The sequence below is a fragment of the Petaurus breviceps genome, unplaced genomic scaffold (genome assembly GCF_028583685.1).
Source record: "Petaurus breviceps papuanus isolate PSGF00001 unplaced genomic scaffold, PetGlider_PUasm1.0 90881, whole genome shotgun sequence".
In the NCBI taxonomy this organism is placed as follows: domain Eukaryota; kingdom Metazoa; phylum Chordata; class Mammalia; order Diprotodontia; family Petauridae; genus Petaurus; species Petaurus breviceps.
The window spans coordinates 16640226-16659477 of NW_027187369.1; the positions used below are offsets into that span (position 1 = coordinate 16640226).

Genomic DNA, 19252 nt, shown 5'->3' on the forward strand with positions numbered 1-19252 from the left:
TGTTGCTGTATAAAAAGTAGCAAAGAAAAAGATTATATGTTTTGCAACTTTTCTTGTATTCAGCAAACAAGTAACAACAAAGTTGAGAACCTATGAAAATAGAAGGATTATAGATTCCTTGATAAAAATAGGGAAGTCATGAATAGGGATGAATTTTCTTTTGAGGAGGGGAGATGTCAATAAGTTCTGTTTTGCAAATGTCAAATTTGAGATGTCTATAGGACATGTAGTTAGTGTTATAGGATTGGGGTTCAAGAAAGACTAGGATTTGAGCTGGGAGTCATCTGTATATGTGTGTGTATACATATATATACGTATACATATACACATATATACACACACATACAGATATATACATATACATATGAAATTGAAACCACAGGAGGTGAGGATGTCTTTGAAAGAGAACATAAAAAGAAAAGCGTGTCCACGACAGAACCCTGGGGTACAGTACAATATATTAACAGTTAAGGACAAGGCATGGATGAGATCCATCAAAGGAAAGTAATAGGACTTCCCAAAATGATAGAATAGTAAGGTACTCCATGTGAAATATAAGTCAGGTATAGGGAAGGCATTTATTTCCTAGAGAAAAAAAGAATGCTAAATGTAAAAGACTAATATCACACATTAAGAGAACAACTTAAAAACAGGTTTCAGTAACTTATAACTACGGCTACAATCTCCTAGGGGTCTGGTACTTAAACCTAAGGGTGTCATGTGGCTCAAATGAGAAAATAGATATGAAGCACTTGGCAAAGCTTAAAACACTACTAATATAGTTACTATATAAATGTTAGTTATGGTAGTATGCACATACTTTTAAGTTTAATATGCATTACTAATACTTTCTTAAGTCTAGACAATCAATAAAACAGTAAATCAGGCCCTGATTTGTACTGAATGGCAATTTCTGAGGTATAAGTGCTCACGCTGAAAATTTAACAATTGCCTTTTTACAGTCTGGTTATAGCTGGCACACCGCTGCTTAAACCACATCAGGACATAAGGTAGTTTATAGGATTGCTAAGTAGGTATTTACCTTGGTGCTGCACTGTCTAGACAATTCTAAGCATTCTTCTGGCAAAACACCCGGTTTGGGGTCAGTCCTCTTTTTGTTGGTGATCATCTTCCTTGATGAAGAAATGTCCCTCGATACCAGTCAGCTTTACTTGGTGGATCTAGGACTTCTAGAATTTTCAAGCTCACAGGGTCACCTCCAAGTCTGAAGATAAGAGACTCATTCACCTAAGATCAGAAAAGAACAAACACAATATGGAAAAGACATCCAAGGAACTGGGTATGAACCATCCCTTTCCTTCCCCGCATTGGAAATTTTGGAGTTCTGTGATCCCACCCTTCTGGAGATCCAAAGGAAGAGAGGACTAGCTGGAAGTTGTTATCTTTTTTCAATTGATACAGCACTCCACTGAATTTCTGTCGTGGGCAGAGGAAGGACCAAGGGACAACTCAGAAGTTTTCCACCTCCTACGCAAATGCCAAATTTTTTTGGTGCCCGGATAAAACATGTCCAGAAGCAGCCAAGCGGTTTATCATCTTGGATGTGATGAAATGCTGAATCACACATGTCCTTGGTCTTTCTGGAAGTTTCCAGAGGACTTTCATGGGTACACTTCCTGGGATGGTCCTATAGATCAATTCAGTTTACCCTTTGTGTATATATTATGTACACAGCTACATACATGTTGTCTTCTCTTTTATAAAGTCCTTAACATCAGAAACAGTGTCATTTTTGTCTTTGTATTCTCGGCACTTAGTATGGTACCTACCACACAGTGCTTATTTATTCACTAATGTGGATTTTTCTAATTGTTAATGCTAATTGTGAATTAGTTTTTAAATTCTTGATTTCTTGATAGCTTTCTTTTAGTTTCTTTTTTATTACTATAGATAGTTTCTCTTTTATTATCACAGATTCATCATCTGACTCGACAAGTTTGGGAGTTTACTATCATGTGTCCAGTGTTCTCCACCCATTTACCTGGAAATGCCCATATGTCATGTTCAAGGATTGACCTGGAAAAGATAGGAGGTAGGAAAATCCTTTGCCTTTTTCTTTATATTCTCCCAAACCTGTGACCCTGGGGCTGCCATGGCAACTCTATATTAAGACAAATTTTTTTTCTATCTCTGTCAAGGATGATATGTCTCTTCTGCTACACTACTCCTTTGATGCCTCATTGTGGGGTGGAAATGACCCCAGGTGCTTGAAGCTTGTGTCTGCAGAGCACTAACAATGGTAAGTCCTTTTAATCTGGAAAACCTTCCCCCACGAGCCTGGTAGTCATCCAAAGATTGTAAACTGTAAAAGGCCTAAGTCTGGGACCATGGGAAACACCACGGCAACAAGAGTTACTGTGTACTAGCAAAAATAATTTTATTAGAGTGATAGAAAAGATAAGAGAATAACTTAGATTTCTTGCAAAAGGGGGAGACCCAGGTAATATTTCTTTGGAGTGGGATGCAGGATGGGAACCTTTCAGATTTAGGACTTTGATTTGGGTAGACTCTTTACTAATTTAGGTCGCAGAAGTATTTTTATATGAAATTAAAATCTTTAGGAGCCAATTTGACAGCTGGGTCATAAGACATAACAGGTGTCACCCGATGAATTTAACACTTGGGCCTTATACAACACATAGGGGCAAGTATAAAGAATTCTGGATCACTACACATCTGAAACTGAGATATTTTGTTCAATCTGTCTCTATGTAAATATATTTTTCAGAATTCTCTGTCAAATACAAGGACTAGTGTAGCTAAATTCAGAGAGGCTTCTCATCAGAGGGATGGCCACAACCCAATGTTGAGTTTAGTGCCAAGGGGATTCCTTTAGCATATAGATTGGCCTAGATGGCCACTGCAGTCTCTTTTAGCTCCCACATTCTATGATTCTGTCCTTCTCTTGGCCTTAGCATCTCATTAAGGCTCTCTACTAAGGTGTAAAGGGGTGGTGATCTGCATCAAGGGAAAATGCATCTTGCTTAATGAAATCATGAAACTGTTGAGGTATTGAAATAAGTTTGGGTCTCTACAGCTTTCCCTGCTTTAATGCATCATAATTGCTCATGTATTAGAATTAGAAGGAGATTCTATTTATTCTTTATGATCATATTCTACTTTTTGTAGATTCTCCTTCCAACCTTGAACATTCTACTCCAACTTTAAAATTGTCCACACTAAAAGCTGGCCTACAAAGAGATGGCACTCTCTTTAAAACTGCTAATTATTGCCCCAGAGCTGTGATTTGCACAGAATACTTAGGGATATTAAGCTATTTTTTGTTACCTCCCAACTAACTACATTAAACTCAGCTCTAAGGTTACATTTGTGCTAAAATCACAGCTTTTTGTAACAGTAAAAATGTTGGGTGCCCAAAAGACTTCTTACAACTTGAATTCCTAAGAGGTAAGTCTGAAAGGAGAGAAGTACAGTTCTTGGCACTAATGGGAAGGAAGGGAGCTGGGCTTTCACGCCCATATTCTTTCATTTGAAAAGGGATCGAAAGGAATGGAAAGGTACATCTCTTTTTGTTTACATGACATTCAAAGACATAAGAAGTACCATTAATGGGCTATCACAGCCAATTTACTGCTGGGGTGCTGTTAGCATCCTGTCAGATACAGGGGAGCACATCAGATATACAAATAAATCCTTTTACTATTGAGATGGGATCACATTACTTTCAGTTTAATCATGTGTATTTAATCTGAGGAACTTTTAAAAAACAATTTATATCTATTCTGGGTGAGAAAAATGTGAATATTAACAGTGGGAGGTCTGGTGGATACTGTGTTTTTTAAAATTAGCATAGCCTACCCTGTCAGAGAAATCTGTTTCTTCAATTCTTTTGACATCCATGATATTCCCTTTGCTTTCGCTAAATAACAGCTATTTATTACGGTGCTTGAGTGTTGTTTGTGACCTCTCTATTTACTTATTACTCTTTCCCAAGGGCTTTTTTATTGTACTTTCTCTTTCTGAGTATTCTGCATTATAGTGTGATCTTCATTATAAGAGAAAGAAAATTCTTAGTATTTATCTATCTAATGGAATCAAAATAATCCCATAGTATTAACTTGACATTGTCATAGTGATAAGAACTGGACATGTGATTTCATTTGCACAGTGAACCCTAGTAAATATCTATTATTCATAAAATGTCATTTGCCGAAATGACTAGAACAACTGCAGTGTTTCTTTATAATTCATGATGTCCAGTTATCAAACAGTGAATGGTTCACCCACTTAGACACAATCTTCCTTTCCTCCTTTGCTGACATTTTACTTATACGTGCATAGCATTCCATCCAAAGGATTCCTTGCATTGACAATTATATTCTGATGGATTCCCACATAAATGTTATTCCTTCCCCATTTTCCATCCATTTGTGCCTTGCTGCACCAGGAAGGACAAAAATTGGTTAAGAAGTTAGATAGAAGGGGCGGCCAGGTGGCTCAGCGAGTAAGAGCACCGGTTCCAGTGTTGAGATAGACCTGGAGATCGAATCCCGGGCTCAGACACTCAGCACCACACCCAGAAATAACTGGCCGGGTAACCTTGAGCAAGTTACTTAACCCCAATTGCTTAAAAAAAAAAGAAGTTAGATAGAAAATCATCAGAAACTTGCCTCAGGAGGCATTGTGGTTTGTCCTTTGCTCTCAAAGAGGACCATGACATCCGGTAGATGATGCTGTTATGTGCAGGTGAATTAGATTTGAGCAAGGGAGGTCTGTGCAAAGTCACCAGCTTCACTTTCTCCTCTGGAGCCATCTGGGTCTAGTGGCCAGATATAGATCAGAACAACTATAGATGGCCCAGGATTCAGTGGGAGACCTTGGCCATTTTAAGTTAAGATCTTTTTGGGTTCTCACTTTGAGGGAGACTTGTTTAAATAAATGAGTCAAGGGTTGATCCCTTTAATAAAAGAAGAAATCAAACTGGGAGGGGAAGATCCTTAGGGTTGCTAGTCAAAAGAGAAATTACTATTTGCATTCACTCCAAGCCATCAGGGCCCCAAAAATTACCATTAAGTGGCCAGCTCTAATAGGGCAGCTCAGCTCCTCCTCTTCCTTCCATCCTCCCCTTCCCTCTGCTTCCTCCCAACTTGGTGTATCATGCCCTTACCTGAGGGTATTCTGCCCAAAGGAAGGTAAATTATTATGGCTGAAATCTACCTAGTTATCTTAGTGTTAAATGGGTAGGTTTCTTTCTTAAAGATCATGCCTTAAACCCAATTCATTCTAGCTCTCATTGAGTGACCAACAATAGGTCCCTCAGGAGGCATATGCCTAGGTTAGCCTTTTATCCCAAGATAAAGTCCATCCCAGACAAGGGTACATTTATGGGTGTGAAAATTTTCTGAAGGGGGCAGCTAGGTGGCGCAGTGAATAGAGCACTGGCCCTGGAGTCAAGAGGACCTGAGTTTAAATCCAGCCTCAGACACTTAACACAAAAACTAGCCGTGTGACCTTGGGCAAGTCACTTAACCCCAACGACCCTCCAAAAAGCAAAAAAAAAAGGAAAGAAATTAGCATTGGGCAGCTAGGTGGCATACTGGCCCTGGAGTCAGGAGGACTTGAGTTCAAATCCGGCCTCAGACATTTAACACAAAACTAGCCGTGTGACCTTGGGCAAGTCACTGAACCCCAACTGCCCTACTTCTCCCCTCCAAAAAGCAAAAAAAAAAATTCTGAAGGAATACCCCATTGTCAGGGGTGGTCCTTTAAATTCTGGTACCAGATAAACCAATGAGGGTAAAGTTCCTTCAGAAAAGAGGTTAAAGAAACAAAAAAACCCAACATTGTTAAAGGAGTGTGGCAAAGCTTGGTTGCCTCACTTCTTTGATGTGCCTGTAATAAAGTGACTTTCTTTCCCTTGGCTGTGGTCCTCAACCACTGTAATGGCTTTCCCTTCCTCTGAATTTTGATTTCATACAGCACTGCAACTGTGCCCCCCCCACCTGTCTGGTTTTGACTTGATATTTGTGAGTACATTGGTTTCTGTCCCTACCTCAGTGGCTTTCCCTGAGTCATGAAAGAACAAAAGGAAATATTTTATTAGTCCACATAACTCAGGCTAATAGCTGTTGAGAGCAGGCCTGCAACAGACAACGAAGCTCAAATTTCCAACTTCTTTTGTAAGTTCAGGACTTCTGAATCACTAAGGCACATCTTCCCTATATCCTATGCCCATTCCACACTTGGCCATGCCTGCTTTGTCCCTCTCCAAATATCATTCATAAAATGGCCCACTATGTGACATCCTCATTATCATTGGTATAGGTTGGCATAGTTGTGTCTAGGGTTATGATCTTATTGCAGCTGTGGATCGGTGCCTCATTTCAATCCCAGTGCATTATAATTAAGCCTCTGTTGATTTCAAATTCCTTTGGCCTACTGATGGATGGCCCCCTTCTCTGTTGACGTCCAGTGTGTTTATTCTCTGTTTCTGCTGAAGGATTTTCTTAGCACCTACATTTCTTGAAAGAAAATTCTTGGAAAAAATATACAGACCAACAGTTTCTAAAACTTGAGCATCCTGTTCTTGGATTCGGACCAGATGCCCGATCCCTAAGCCTCAACTCTTCCCTCTATTTTTTTTAGCTTTTAGTTTCTGATACTTCTCCTTGAAGTAAATCCTTGGTTACTTTAACAACCTCATCCTCTACTGACTTGACCTGCTTCCTCTTCCCCATTGGATTAGATATCTGTGTCTCTAATCCTACCTTTAATACTGACTTTCACTGTGACCTTTTGCAGGCCCCTTCTCCTCTCTATGCCTTCTTGTTCAATTCATTTCAGTCATTTCTGACTCTTTGTGACCCCATTTCGGGTTTTCTTGGCAAAGACACTGGACTGCTTTGCTGTTTCCTTCTCCAGTTCATTTTACAGATGAGGCACTGAGGCAAACAGGGTGAAGTGACTTGCCCAGGGTCACACAGCTAGGAAGTATCTGAGGCTGGCTTTGAACTCAGATCTTCTTGACTCTAGGCCTGCTACTCTATCCACTATTCCATCTAGTTGCCCCAGATGATTGGTGATATCCTTTCCAGCTCTAATATTCTGTAATACTAATAATAAATGTTCTTTATTCTGGGCTTAGTTGACAAAACAGGGACAGCATTAGTCCTTTGGCAAGATCCAGATTATGTCTATGACCTGTAATATTTATGTATGTGTCACTTTTTTCCTTTTTGTCTGCAACTTTCTAAAGAGGGAATGAAAATTTGAAGGGATATTTTGAGATAAGTGATTAAATACAGTTGAACTTAGTGATCTGTTATATATATGGGTGTATATACATATATGTACATGGTCCATAATGTATACAAGCATATAAGTGTATACACACACCATGTCCCAAAACTTTAGTAACTTTAAAATGCGTGAAGACTTTGTGTATGCCCTGTATATATCCCCTGCTTGTCCACAGAGCAGCATTACCAAATTATAAACTTTCACACCATTTAGAAAATCTTTGACAATCTTTCACATGGTAAATATTTCTACCAAGGTTTGAAGTATGAAGTTGAAATCCTATGTGCAGATTTTCTTAGCAAGGAAAAAAAACCTACCAAACAATCTAACAACATACTGTTCTGACAGAAAACAGAAGAAAATAAAATGAAACATGAGTAGTTTTTCTGTCAAAAGAAAAGGCCTGCTCCTTTTTAAAGAAACAAACAAGGAGTATAAGATATTAGTCATTTCCCAGGCCATGATAACCATCTGTTAGAGGCAATCACACACTGTTGGCAGTGATTTTTCTAAATGGTGATGATTCAGAAAAAGAATGCGAGGAGGATCTGGAGGTAATGAGGAATTTGTCCAGTGCAAATTATGTACTGGGTCAGATTTTATGAGTGATCACTGATGGAATGATAACTATTGGTTAGCACGTGGTGTATATGTGTGTGTGTGTGTGTGTGTATTGGGGGAGGGTGTGTGAGGGGGAAGAGCTTGAGTCATCTGAGTCCCTTGTGCCAGGGATACCAGGAGGAAATTGGAGGCTATCCTGAATAGGATGCCAAGATTGTAAATTGTACTCTGACTGAGACCCTGAATCACTGCCAATTCTCAGAATTTCCTGATGAAGATCAGTCACAGTACTTAACTTTGCTATTATACAGTGTCAAGTGGTAGGGTCAGAGATAGAATCTTGATGACTTTGAAGATTGCTTTGATGAAATAAGGCTGTTTTTTTAAAGAAAAGTTGAATTTTCTGAGAAGTGGAAAGGAATGGAAGGACTTGCCAAACCCTTCTGTTTTAAAATTCTGTATAAATCAGTGCATAGAATCCTTAAGGCTTAGGGGAGTGCTTGAGCACATTTATGGTGACATTATCAGTATTCAAGAGTATGTTGGGCTGATTCGAAAGTATGCAAATGTTGAAAATCAACTTCTTTTTTATTCTTGACCTTATATCCTTAAAACAGTTTGGAGGAATATCATAAAGACTTCTAGTGTTATCTCATTTGGGGCTTGATGGTAACCCTGTTCAACAGAGCTTTACTGAAGTAGGATACTCTGTCATTACGTGCAGTGGGTGTGTGTCCCTGTCTTCTCTGTGAATCTGCACTGCTACCCCCCTCCCCCATACTTAGGTTGAGTATAAGAGAAGAAAAATAGGTTTTTGGCTTAAACCATCATCCTGTGCAGACTTTTCTCAGAGACCAAGCAAATCACTGAAATCAAATAATTATGTCAAAATAATGTAATTGAACCATATTGACAAGACACTACAGAAAAACCTGCAATAAAATTTTACCCAAACCCTCATTCCAATAAAAAACACTTTCCTCTCCCTCTCACTCCCTGGCCCCCTCCCCAGGATCTTATACCAGTAAGGAAAAATTAACCTATCCCCAGAGTGGGAAAGAAGGTCTCATTTTCTGGAGATGCTGGAGCCACGACAGTCTAGAATTTCTACTGCAACAACTGGGCAGCTTCTTGCCTCCTCAGTTCCAGGCTCTACCTGTACCACTGTGAGCACAACAAACTATCTTCTAGCTGTCACTGTTTTAGTGTTGCCTCTGCCACTGTTGGTCACACCTCCACTCTGTAGTCCTCTCTCTAGCCAGTAGTTGCTTCTCTGTCTTAGATACCAAAGATCTTTCCTTGAACCCATTATGGGCCCGCTAGCTAACCAGATGGCTTTGTTGCTGTGTCTTGAATCCCTGAAATACTTCTTCAATTCTTTCTGATCCAGAAAAAGTGTTCTTTTAAAAAAGTGTTCTTTAAAATTTGTTCTTCCCAGCTAATTGTCTGATGCCTTTTGTGAATTCTTGTTAAGAATTCTTTCTTTTCTTTTCTTTTTTTTAAGCAATCGGTGTTAAAAAACTTGCTCAAGGTTACATGGCCAGGGGTTTCTGGGTGGGTGCTAAGTATCTGAGCCCAGATTTGATTCCCAGGTCATCCCGACACCGGGGCCAGTGATCTTACTAGCTGAGCCACCAGTATGCTTTCTTTTAGAGACCTCCTGGGTCACATGCTTGAAAGTTGTTCTTCACATATTTTTGTGAGTTTCTTCTACTACTCTTAAATCTTTTTTTTTTGTTATTGTTCAGTTGTGTCTCATTCTTTGTGACAACATTTGAGGCTTTTTTGGCAAAGATATTGGAGTGATTTGTCACTTCCTATTCCAGCTCATTTTACAGATGAAGAACTGAGGCAAACAGGGTGAAGTGACTTGCCCAGGGTCACACGACTATTGTCTGAGCCCGGATTTGAACTCAGGAAGATGAGTCTTCCTGACTCCATGGCTGGTGCTCTATCCACTGCACAATTTAGCAGCCTCCTGGATCTATATAGGTGGTGCCAAAAGGGTTTTTCAGGGAAATGTTGTGAAACACTTTGCCTCATAGCTCTTACCTTCTCTACAGATGTTCTCCAACCCTGACCCCTATCTGCCTTAGGGTGATTTTCTTGAAATCTTTCCCCATCCCTGATGAAGAAATTTACAGTGACATTATGTGAACATCGTTCACTGCTTTTTAAAAATAAGACTGAGGGATTTCTCCATCTCTTTGAGGTACATTTTGTTAGTAATATACAGAAAGGCTTATATTTTATTTAGATTTCTTTTATTTCTACATCTTTCCTGAGGTTTTAATTTTTTTTGATTAATTTTTTTCATTTAGAACTCTAGAGTTTTCTAAGTATATCATCATCTGCAAAAAGTGATATTTTTATTTTTCCTTTGCCTAGGCAATGAAAATTTCTTTTTTTGGTCTTACTAATATAGCTCTATATTTCTAGTACTATATCATACAGTAAGAGGTGTTGGACATTCTTTACCCCTAATCTTGTTGGAAAGGCCACTATTTTATCCCAGTAATGTATAATTCTGGCTCTTGTTTTCATTTTATTTTATTTTATTTATTTTTAAAAAATATATTTTTAGATTAGTCATGTTATAAAGAATGATTAGAACCAATGGGAGGAACCACAAAAAAGAAGAAAGAAACAAACAAAAGAAAAGAGAGCAAACAGTATCCTTTGATCTGCATTAAGACTCCATAGGTCTTTTTCTGGATGTGGATAGCATTTTCCATCATGAGTCTTTGGGAGTTGTCTTAGATCCTTGCATTGCTGAGAAGAGCTAAGTCTATCAGAATTAGTCATCACATAATGTGACTGTTACTATGTACAATGGTCTCCTGATTCTTCTCACTTCACTCAGCATCAGTTCATGTAAATCTTTCTAGGTTTTTCTGGTCTGCCTGTTCATCATTTCTTTTTTTAAATTTAATTTTGCTTATTTGTTTACATCATTCATTTCCATATGATTTTGAGTTACAAATTTTCTCCCCATCTTTCTCCTACACACCACCCCAAAACAGCGATCCCACTGTATACCCCCTCCTCCCCATCTGCTCTCTCCTATATCTTTCCCTATCTCCTCTTCCAACTTTCTGGTAGGGCAAGATGAATTTCCATACCCCAGTGCCTGTATACCTTATTTCCAAGTTGCATGTAAAATATATATATATAAACATTTGATTCTAAAACTTTGAATTCCAGATTCTTTCCCTTCCTCCCTCATCACCTACTCTTACTGGGAAGATGAGCAATTCAATATAGGTTGTACATGTGTAGTTACGCAAAACATTTCCATAGAGTATATATTATGAAAGACTGACTATATTTCCCTCCCTCCTATCCCACTACCCACTTATTCTATTCTCTACTTTGATTCTGTCCCTTTTCAAAAGTGTGTGCTTCTAACTACCCTCCTCCCCAACTTGCCCTCCTCTCCATCGTGACTCCTCTCATCCCCTTCCCCCCTACTCTCCTGTAGGTCGATACCCAATTTAGTGTGTATATCATTCCTTCCCTAAGCCAAATTCAACGAGAGTAAGGTTGACCCATTCCCTTTTGCCTTCCTGTTCTTCCCCTCCATTGTAAGTTTTCCTTTGCCTCTTCTATATGAGAAAATTTACCCCATTCTGTTTCTCCCCATCTCCTCTCATTATATTCCTCTCTCACCTCTCAATTTCACCTTTCAATTGATCCTTTACCCTCTGTCTATGTATACATGTACACATACATACACACACTCACATATGTATTCATATGCACATATACCCTCCTACATATATATATATACAGACATATACACACACATTTATATTCCTTTCAACTATCCTCATACTGAGAAAAGTTTCATAAGTTACAATTATTGTTTTTCCATGTAGGCATGTAAATAGTTCAACTTTGATAAATTCCTTATGATTTCTTTTCCCTGTTTACCTTCTCATGCTTCTTGTATTTGAAAGTCATATTTTCTGTTGAGCTCTGGTCTTTTCATGAAGAATACTTGAAAGTGGTGTATTTAATTGAATTTCCTTATTTTACTTTGAAGTATTATACTCAGTTTTTCTGGGTAGGTGATTCTTGGTTTTAATCCTAGCTCCTTTGATCTCTGGAATATCATATTCCAAGCCATTTGATACCTTAATGTAGAAGCTGCTAGATCCTGTGTTATCCTGATTGTGTTTCCACAATATTCAAATTGTTTCTTCCTGGCTGCTTGTAATCTTTTATCCTTGAATTTGGAACTCTGGAACCTGGCTATAATATTCCTAGGAGTTTTCTTTTGGGGATCTTTTTAAAGAGGTGATTGGTAAATTCTTTTAATTTCTATTTTGCCCTCTGATTCTAAAATATCAGGGCAATTTTCCTTGAGAATTTCTTGAAGGATGATTTATAGGTTCTTTTTTTTATCATGGCCTTGAGGTAGTCTAGTAATTTTTAAATTATCTCTCCTGGATCTATTTTCCAGGTCAGTGTTTTTTTTCCAGTGAGATATTTCATATTGCCTTCTATTTTTTTCATTTATTTAGATCTGTTTTTAGAGTATCTTGATTTCTCATAACGTCATTAGCTTTCATTTTCTCCATTCTAATTCTGAGGAAATTATTCTCTTCAGTGAGTTTTTGAAATTCTTTTGCCATCAGCCAAATTTGACTTTTTAAGGCATTCTTTTACTCATTGTTTTTTTTTGGGGGGGCCTCTTTTGCTATTTGAAGTAGTCTATTTTTTAAGGTATTATTTTCTTCAGTCAGGTTGTTCACTCTCTTTCCACGATTTTCTTGAATCATTCTCATTTCTCTTCCCAATTTTTTCTCCACTTCTCTTACTTGATTTTCAAAATCCTTCTTGAGCTCCTCCATGGCCTGTAACCAATTCATATTTTTCTTGGAAGCTTTTGGTTCAGGAGTTCTGACTTTGTTGTCTTCCTCCTGTTCCATGCTTTGATCCTTTTTGTTCCCAAAAAAGGAAACTAAAGTCGGATTGCTATGCTTTCTTTGCTTCCTTTGCTTGCTCATGTTGCCGCTCAATTACATGACTTTTGAGCTCTTTTCCACAGTAGAACTCTGCTTCCAGAGGGTATAACTTTGTCCTAAATTGCTAGGGCTTTCTCAGCTGCTGGAGCTATTAGTTGGGTGCCGTCTCTGAAGCCTCCACAGGCTCTGACACCTGGTCACCCACCCCAGAACCTCCTCCCTAGAGAGCAATACCAATCCAAGCAGGTTAAAGCAAGAGGGATTGCCCTCTGAATGGTCGCTTGGCCCCCCCTACGATCTGCATGCCAGGAGCTCTGAAGTAGCCATGTGGAGGCAGCTGCCTGGTGTAATGCCATTCACAGAAACTTTCCAGAAGAATTCTACTGTGAACAGCTTTTAAGGTTCTGATTACACAGTATAGTGAGCACTCTATTCCATGACAAATCAAAGCAAAAATTTCACAGAAAATCAAGGAATAACATTCACAATATTATAGCTTATCACAGCACAACAGCTTATTATTAAAATGGCACCTCAAAGTACAATAGTCAAAGTCTTCCACTCATGGGGCAAAGTCTTAAGTTAACATAGTCAGTATCACAATATAGTCTCAAAGTACAATAGTCAAAGTCTTCCACTCATGGGGAAAAGTCTTGATTAACTCAATCAGTCACTTATTCAACAATAAATTACTAAGTATCATACACAAAACCCTTTACCCCTTCGGTCACTAGAAAACTACAATTCCATAATTACTCAGTACCCAAGGAGAGGTCTTTTCATCTTGACTTGGGGCTGGTTCTCAGATTCCCTGGATCCCTTTCCATGGTCCTAGATTCTACCTGGATTCACCAGACTGTCACCTGGGTTCAATGGCAGACAGCTCCCAGTTCCTTGTCCAGCTCTCTGGGTAGGTCCTGCTCCACACTGAAGTTCACAGGGTCTGGTCCATGTGAGATCCTTCACCATTTCTGCTTCAGGGAATTCAAGGCTCAACCAAGCCACAAACAAAGTCTCAGCATCCCAGTCATGCTTCCTCAGTCACCTGGGCTTCTGGCTCCTGGCTCCTGATTCCTGGTTCCTGGTTCTGGGCTCTGGGCTCTGGGCTCCTGGGCTCCTAGGCTCCTGTTCAGAAGAAGCTCCACCACGACAAGTTCTCAGGAAATTCTGGCTCATTTCTTCATTCTCTCTTCCGTAGCTGCTCTGCCACCAGATGCTGGTCCCAAAGAAATTCTGACTGTGCCTCTCTGGGGCTTTTCCTAATATACACACAGCATTAGCTTCCTGTTTCAGCCAACCCCTTCCTGTTATGTCAGTAATGGGAGACAGGAGTTCATACCTTTTGTTTCCCCAACAGAGGCCTGATCACTTACTGAGTGCTAAGTATCCACTACCTTTTCCAACACAAATGTATCTTCAGATTCAAATTACATTATCATTACACATGGCTGCCACACCTCTGCTATTTCTGGATCTTTGGGCAGAGGCCAGACTGCGCCTCCATCCCCCTCAGTTCCAACAGAGTTCTACACTGACCTTTTACTTTGTCTTTGACATTTATGGGTTGATATTTCTGGAAACTGTCACAGCTCCTGGTGATCTACCCTCCCAAAGATCAGCTGCTGCTGGTTGGGGCCACCCTGGGGCTAAAACTGTGGGCTCATGCAGGGCTGGGCTCTGCTCCCAGTATGCTGGGATAGACCCTTCCTGTCTGCCTGCTGGGCTGCCTTCAGCAGGAGATTTGTTTCTCTCTGTCACTTTTTAGGTTCTGTAGCTCTAAAATTTGTTTAGAGTCATATTTTATAGTTATTTGAGGTAGTTATGGGGGAACTCAAGGAATTTTCCTGCTTCTATGCTGCCATCTTGGCTCCACCCCCCTTGCTCATCATTTCTTAAGGAGCAATAGTATTCCATTGCATTCATATGCCACAATTTGTTCAGCCATTCCCCAATTTATGGGCATCCCCTCAATTTCCAATTCTTGACCACCACAAAAAGATTTGCTATAAATATTTTTGTACATGTGGGTCCTTTTCACATTTTTATGATCTCTTTGGGATACAGACCTATTGCTGGGTCAAAGAGTATGCACAGTTTTATACTACCTCTTGTTTTTAAATAGATACTATTTAATCATATTTTTTAAAGTCCTTTTTATTCCTTTTTTGTAGTATTCATAGGAAAATGCATATTGTATTTTGTCAAGTTTTTTTCTGGATCTATAAATATTGTAATATGATGTTTCCTGTTGTTGCTATTAATATCATCTTATATTTTGAAAATTTTCCTAATATTTAACCAACCTTGTATTCCTAATCTTTAAATTACTCTAAGACTTTTGACATATAGCATTTTTCTAGATTCATTTTGCTTATATTTTATTTAAAATTATTGTGCCAATGTTCATTAGAGATACTGAGCTATAGTTTTCTTTGTTTTTATTTGCTTCGGTTTAAGTATCCGGACTATATTTGTATTATAGAAGAAAGCTAGAAGGATCCCATATTTTCCTATCTTTGAAACAGTGCATGATATTATATTTATTTGTTATTTAAATGTTTGATAAAATTTACTTATAAATCTATCTGGATCTTTTTTTTTCCTTTGAGAGAGTTCATTTATATATTGTTCAAGTTATTTTTTTCTGAGATGGGATTATTTAAATTTTATCTTCTTATATTAACGTGGACATTTTACATTTTTTGTAAATATACACGCATTTCATTTAAGTTGATGTTTCATCAGCATACAACTGGATAAACTAATTTCCAATAATTTTCTTTATTTCTTCCTCAGTTGAATTTCTTTTCCTTTTTAACTCTGGTGATTTACTATTCCTCTTTCATTAAAAAAAACAAATTAGGGTGCTGACTTATCTAATTTTATGCTTCAAAAATAGCCAGTCCTAGTTTTTTTTTTTATTTTATTCACTGGTATTTTTGCTTTGTTTTGTTAGTCTCTTCTTTGATTTTCAGAATTTTTGTTTTGGTGTTATATTGTAGTTTTAAAAATTTGTTAGTTTTCTAGCTTTTAAAGTTGTATTTGTATTTTATTGATCTGTTCTTTTGCTTGACATAAGTATTAGAGACATAAATTCTTTTTTAAGCTTTCCAGAAGAATACTACTGCAAACAGTTTTTAAGGTTCTGATTACACAGAATAATCTGTATAGTGACCACTCTCTTTTGTCAGCAACAAATCAAAGCAAAACATTCACAGAAAATCAAGGTACAGCATTCACAGTATTACATCTTATCACAGAAAATCACAACATAGTATTGACAACAGTTTATCATTAAAATGGCCACATAGTTTCCACCATAGGGTCCACAACGTTTTGAACAGAGAACAATAATCTCAAAGTACAATAGTCAAAGTCTTTCACTCATGGGGCCCACTAAGTTACAAATTGGTCACTGTTCAGTCATCAGTTACTATTCAATCATCAGTCACTACTCAGTCATTTGTCACTACCCAATACCCTTTTAAGGGGTAGTGGAAAATAACACAGTCCATCCACCCCTTGGTCACAAGTAAATCACAATCTCTCCGTCAGTACACAATATTCAAGTAAAGTCTTCTTTCAGCTTGACTTGAGGATGGCTCTCAGCTTCCATGGTTCTTCTTCCATGGTCCCAGCTCCAACTGTCACCTGGATTCAAAGGCAGGTAGCTCCCAGTTCCTTGTCTACTTCTTCATCCAGTTCCCATTCCATATCGAAGTTCACAGTGTCCAATCCACCTAGAGTCCTTCACAGTTCCTGTTTCTGGGAAGACAAAGCTCAACAGAGCCACAATAATATTCATACACATTGCTGGCACCATCATCAATTCACTATCTGCCTGTGAAATCAACTCAGATCTACGAACAAAGTTTGAGAACTCAACACAAATCATTGACATAGAAATCAACACAGACCCACAGACAAGGTCCATGAGGTCAGCACAGATCATCAGTAAAGTCCCAGGACCTCTAAAACCCTCCTCCAGGACTTCTGTACACATAGAACTGGAAAATCCTCTTCCAGGGCTTCCAGTAAGGTCTCAGTACAAAGTATCGTAAACAAACATCAACACAGACATAGCAGACAAACGGAATGCTGGGATACCACAGATTTTCTCCTTCTTGACTCTGCCACCACAAAAGTCTTCTAAATTCCTGCTGTCTCTAGCCCTGGGGCTCTCCTCATATACTCATTAGCTTCTCCCCAGGAGTTCACACCTTCTGTTTCTTAACAGGCTGAAACAGGTATGAACCACTTCTGTGCTTGCCATTACAGGCCCGCTTTGACTGACTCCTTCAAATTTTTGTATGTTGTCCTATTCTCATTATATTTCATGAAATTATCGATGTTTTATGATTTGTTCTTCTTTGACACATCATTTATGGTTAATTCATTCAGTATTTAATCTTTTCTTTAATGATTCTTTATTGAACGTACTTTTTAGTCCACTATAGTCAATAAAGACATTTTAAACATTTCTTCTCTTCAGCATTTGTGTGATCTGTATACTATAATGCCTGGTCAAATTTTTTTAAATATGCCATGCATATGTGGGAAATATACAAATTTCTTTCTGTTCCTATTCATTAATCAATAAATATATATCAGTTCTAATTATTGTAAAGTTCTGTTAGGTCCTTAACTTCTTTCTTGTTTATCTTTTTTTTATATGTATCTTATATTTTGTTATATTTAGGTCTAAAAGTGATACATGAGGTTGCCCACTGTTATAATTTTACTTTCTATTTCTTTCTACAATTCAGTGAACTTTTCATTTAAACATTTAGAGGCTATGCTGTTTAGCGCATTTGTATTATGTATTGTTCTTGATTTATTCTCTATGGTTCCTTTAAGCATAATGTAGTTTCCATGCTTGTCTCTTTTTATCATACCTATTTTTACTTAGTCTTGCTCAAAGCCCTTTATTACTTGTACTTTTTTGAGTTCACCTGATGTATAATAGTGTCTACTCTAGCCAATCAAATAACATTATTAAAGTATGTAGTCTAATTCATTCTGCTGTCCTTTTTTGTTTTATGGAGAATTTCATATCATTCATATTCAGTTAAGAGTGCTAATTGCAAATTTCCCTGGCTCTTGTACTTTTTTCTCTCCTCGCCCCTCTCTCCATCTTTACGAAGAATAAGTCAAAGAGGAGTTTCCCTAACATTTGTATAAAGTAATTGAAAGAATTTGTTTCTGTTCTTTTGCTCCTCTTCTCTTTCCCTTGCCCTCTACTGATAACCCATTTTTACTCTTTATTTTTAGTTCCCCCATTCATGTTTGACCCTTCGACAATGAGATTTGTTTTGCTTATGTCTACTTCTTCATCTCTACTGCTTTCTCTCTCTTAAATTTCTATCTCCTTTTTCACTGTTAAATTTATTGTATTTTGTACTCTCTCTCTCTCTGTGTATTCTATCCTTCTTTTGTTCAGTTTAAATGAATGTGAATTTTATGATATACCCATCTCCCCCCACCTTTCTTAATATTGCATACTCTTTATTTCCTGCTCCCCTATTATTTGAGATACTGTTTATTTCCCCTACTCTGTCATCCCCTTTTCCTTTCATTATTCTTGTAAGACCATAGAACAGAAGCAGCCCAGGAATTCTACTTGCCTTTTATACTTTCTCTTTGACTCTTGGTAACTTTACTTCATCCACAGTTTTTTCTCACTTAGCCCTTCTCAGTTGATCAGCTGTATTTACCTTTTAATGCTTTTCTTCACTCCTAGGTTTGTATTTAAAAATGTCTACTTATTTAAATTTCGCATGATTGCTTTTAAATCCTGTATTTCATTAAAGTTCTATTTTCCCTATAGCATTATACTAGTTTTTGCCAGATATGGGTTCTTCTTGGTTGTAAGTCTTTTTCTTTTCCTTTTGGAATATCATATTCCAGGCTCTCTTCTTCTTTATTCTGGCAGCTATCTAGTCTTGTGTGATCTTGACCGTGGCTTCTTGGTACTCACATGATTTCTTTTTGGCTGCTTACAATTTTCTTCCTGGCCTAGAAGTTGTAGGTTTGACTTCATTTTAGGTGTCTTTAAGGAGATGACTGCTATATGTTTTTTTTTCTGTTTTCACTTTGCCCACATGTTCTAACAACCTGGTCTTTTTTATTTATGCTTTCTTATACTGTGGTTTCCAAAGTCTTTTTGGTCATGATTTTCAGGCAGTTTAATGATTCTTAATTGCATCTTCTTAATTTATTTTTAGGTCAGTTACTATATGCTTTACATTTATTTTCCTCTGTTTTCTATCTTTTGATTTCATTTTTAATGTTTCTTATTGGGTCTTTGAGTTTCTGCTTTCTCTTTGGCTAATTCTATTTTTCAGGGAATGCAATCCTTGGGTAAGGTTTACCATTTTCCATTTTAAGCTATCACTTCTCTTCCTTATAACTATTGTTTCCTTTTTCAGTACTTTTTTCTT

The 19252-nt window shown here is 37.8% G+C and overlaps 1 long non-coding RNA gene across 1 annotated transcript in view; it reads left to right on the forward strand.

Moving 5' to 3' along the window:
• The first annotated feature begins 1932 nt into the window (after positions 1–1932).
• The window catches only part of LOC138150624 (uncharacterized), an 87154-nt gene continuing 69834 nt past the window's right edge, over positions 1933–19252 (forward strand). Inside the window, exons 1-2 of the long non-coding RNA XR_011165598.1 lie at positions 1933–2053; positions 2160–2260. This is a non-coding gene — a long non-coding RNA (uncharacterized lncRNA). The remainder of the gene's footprint in view (positions 2054–2159; positions 2261–19252) is intronic.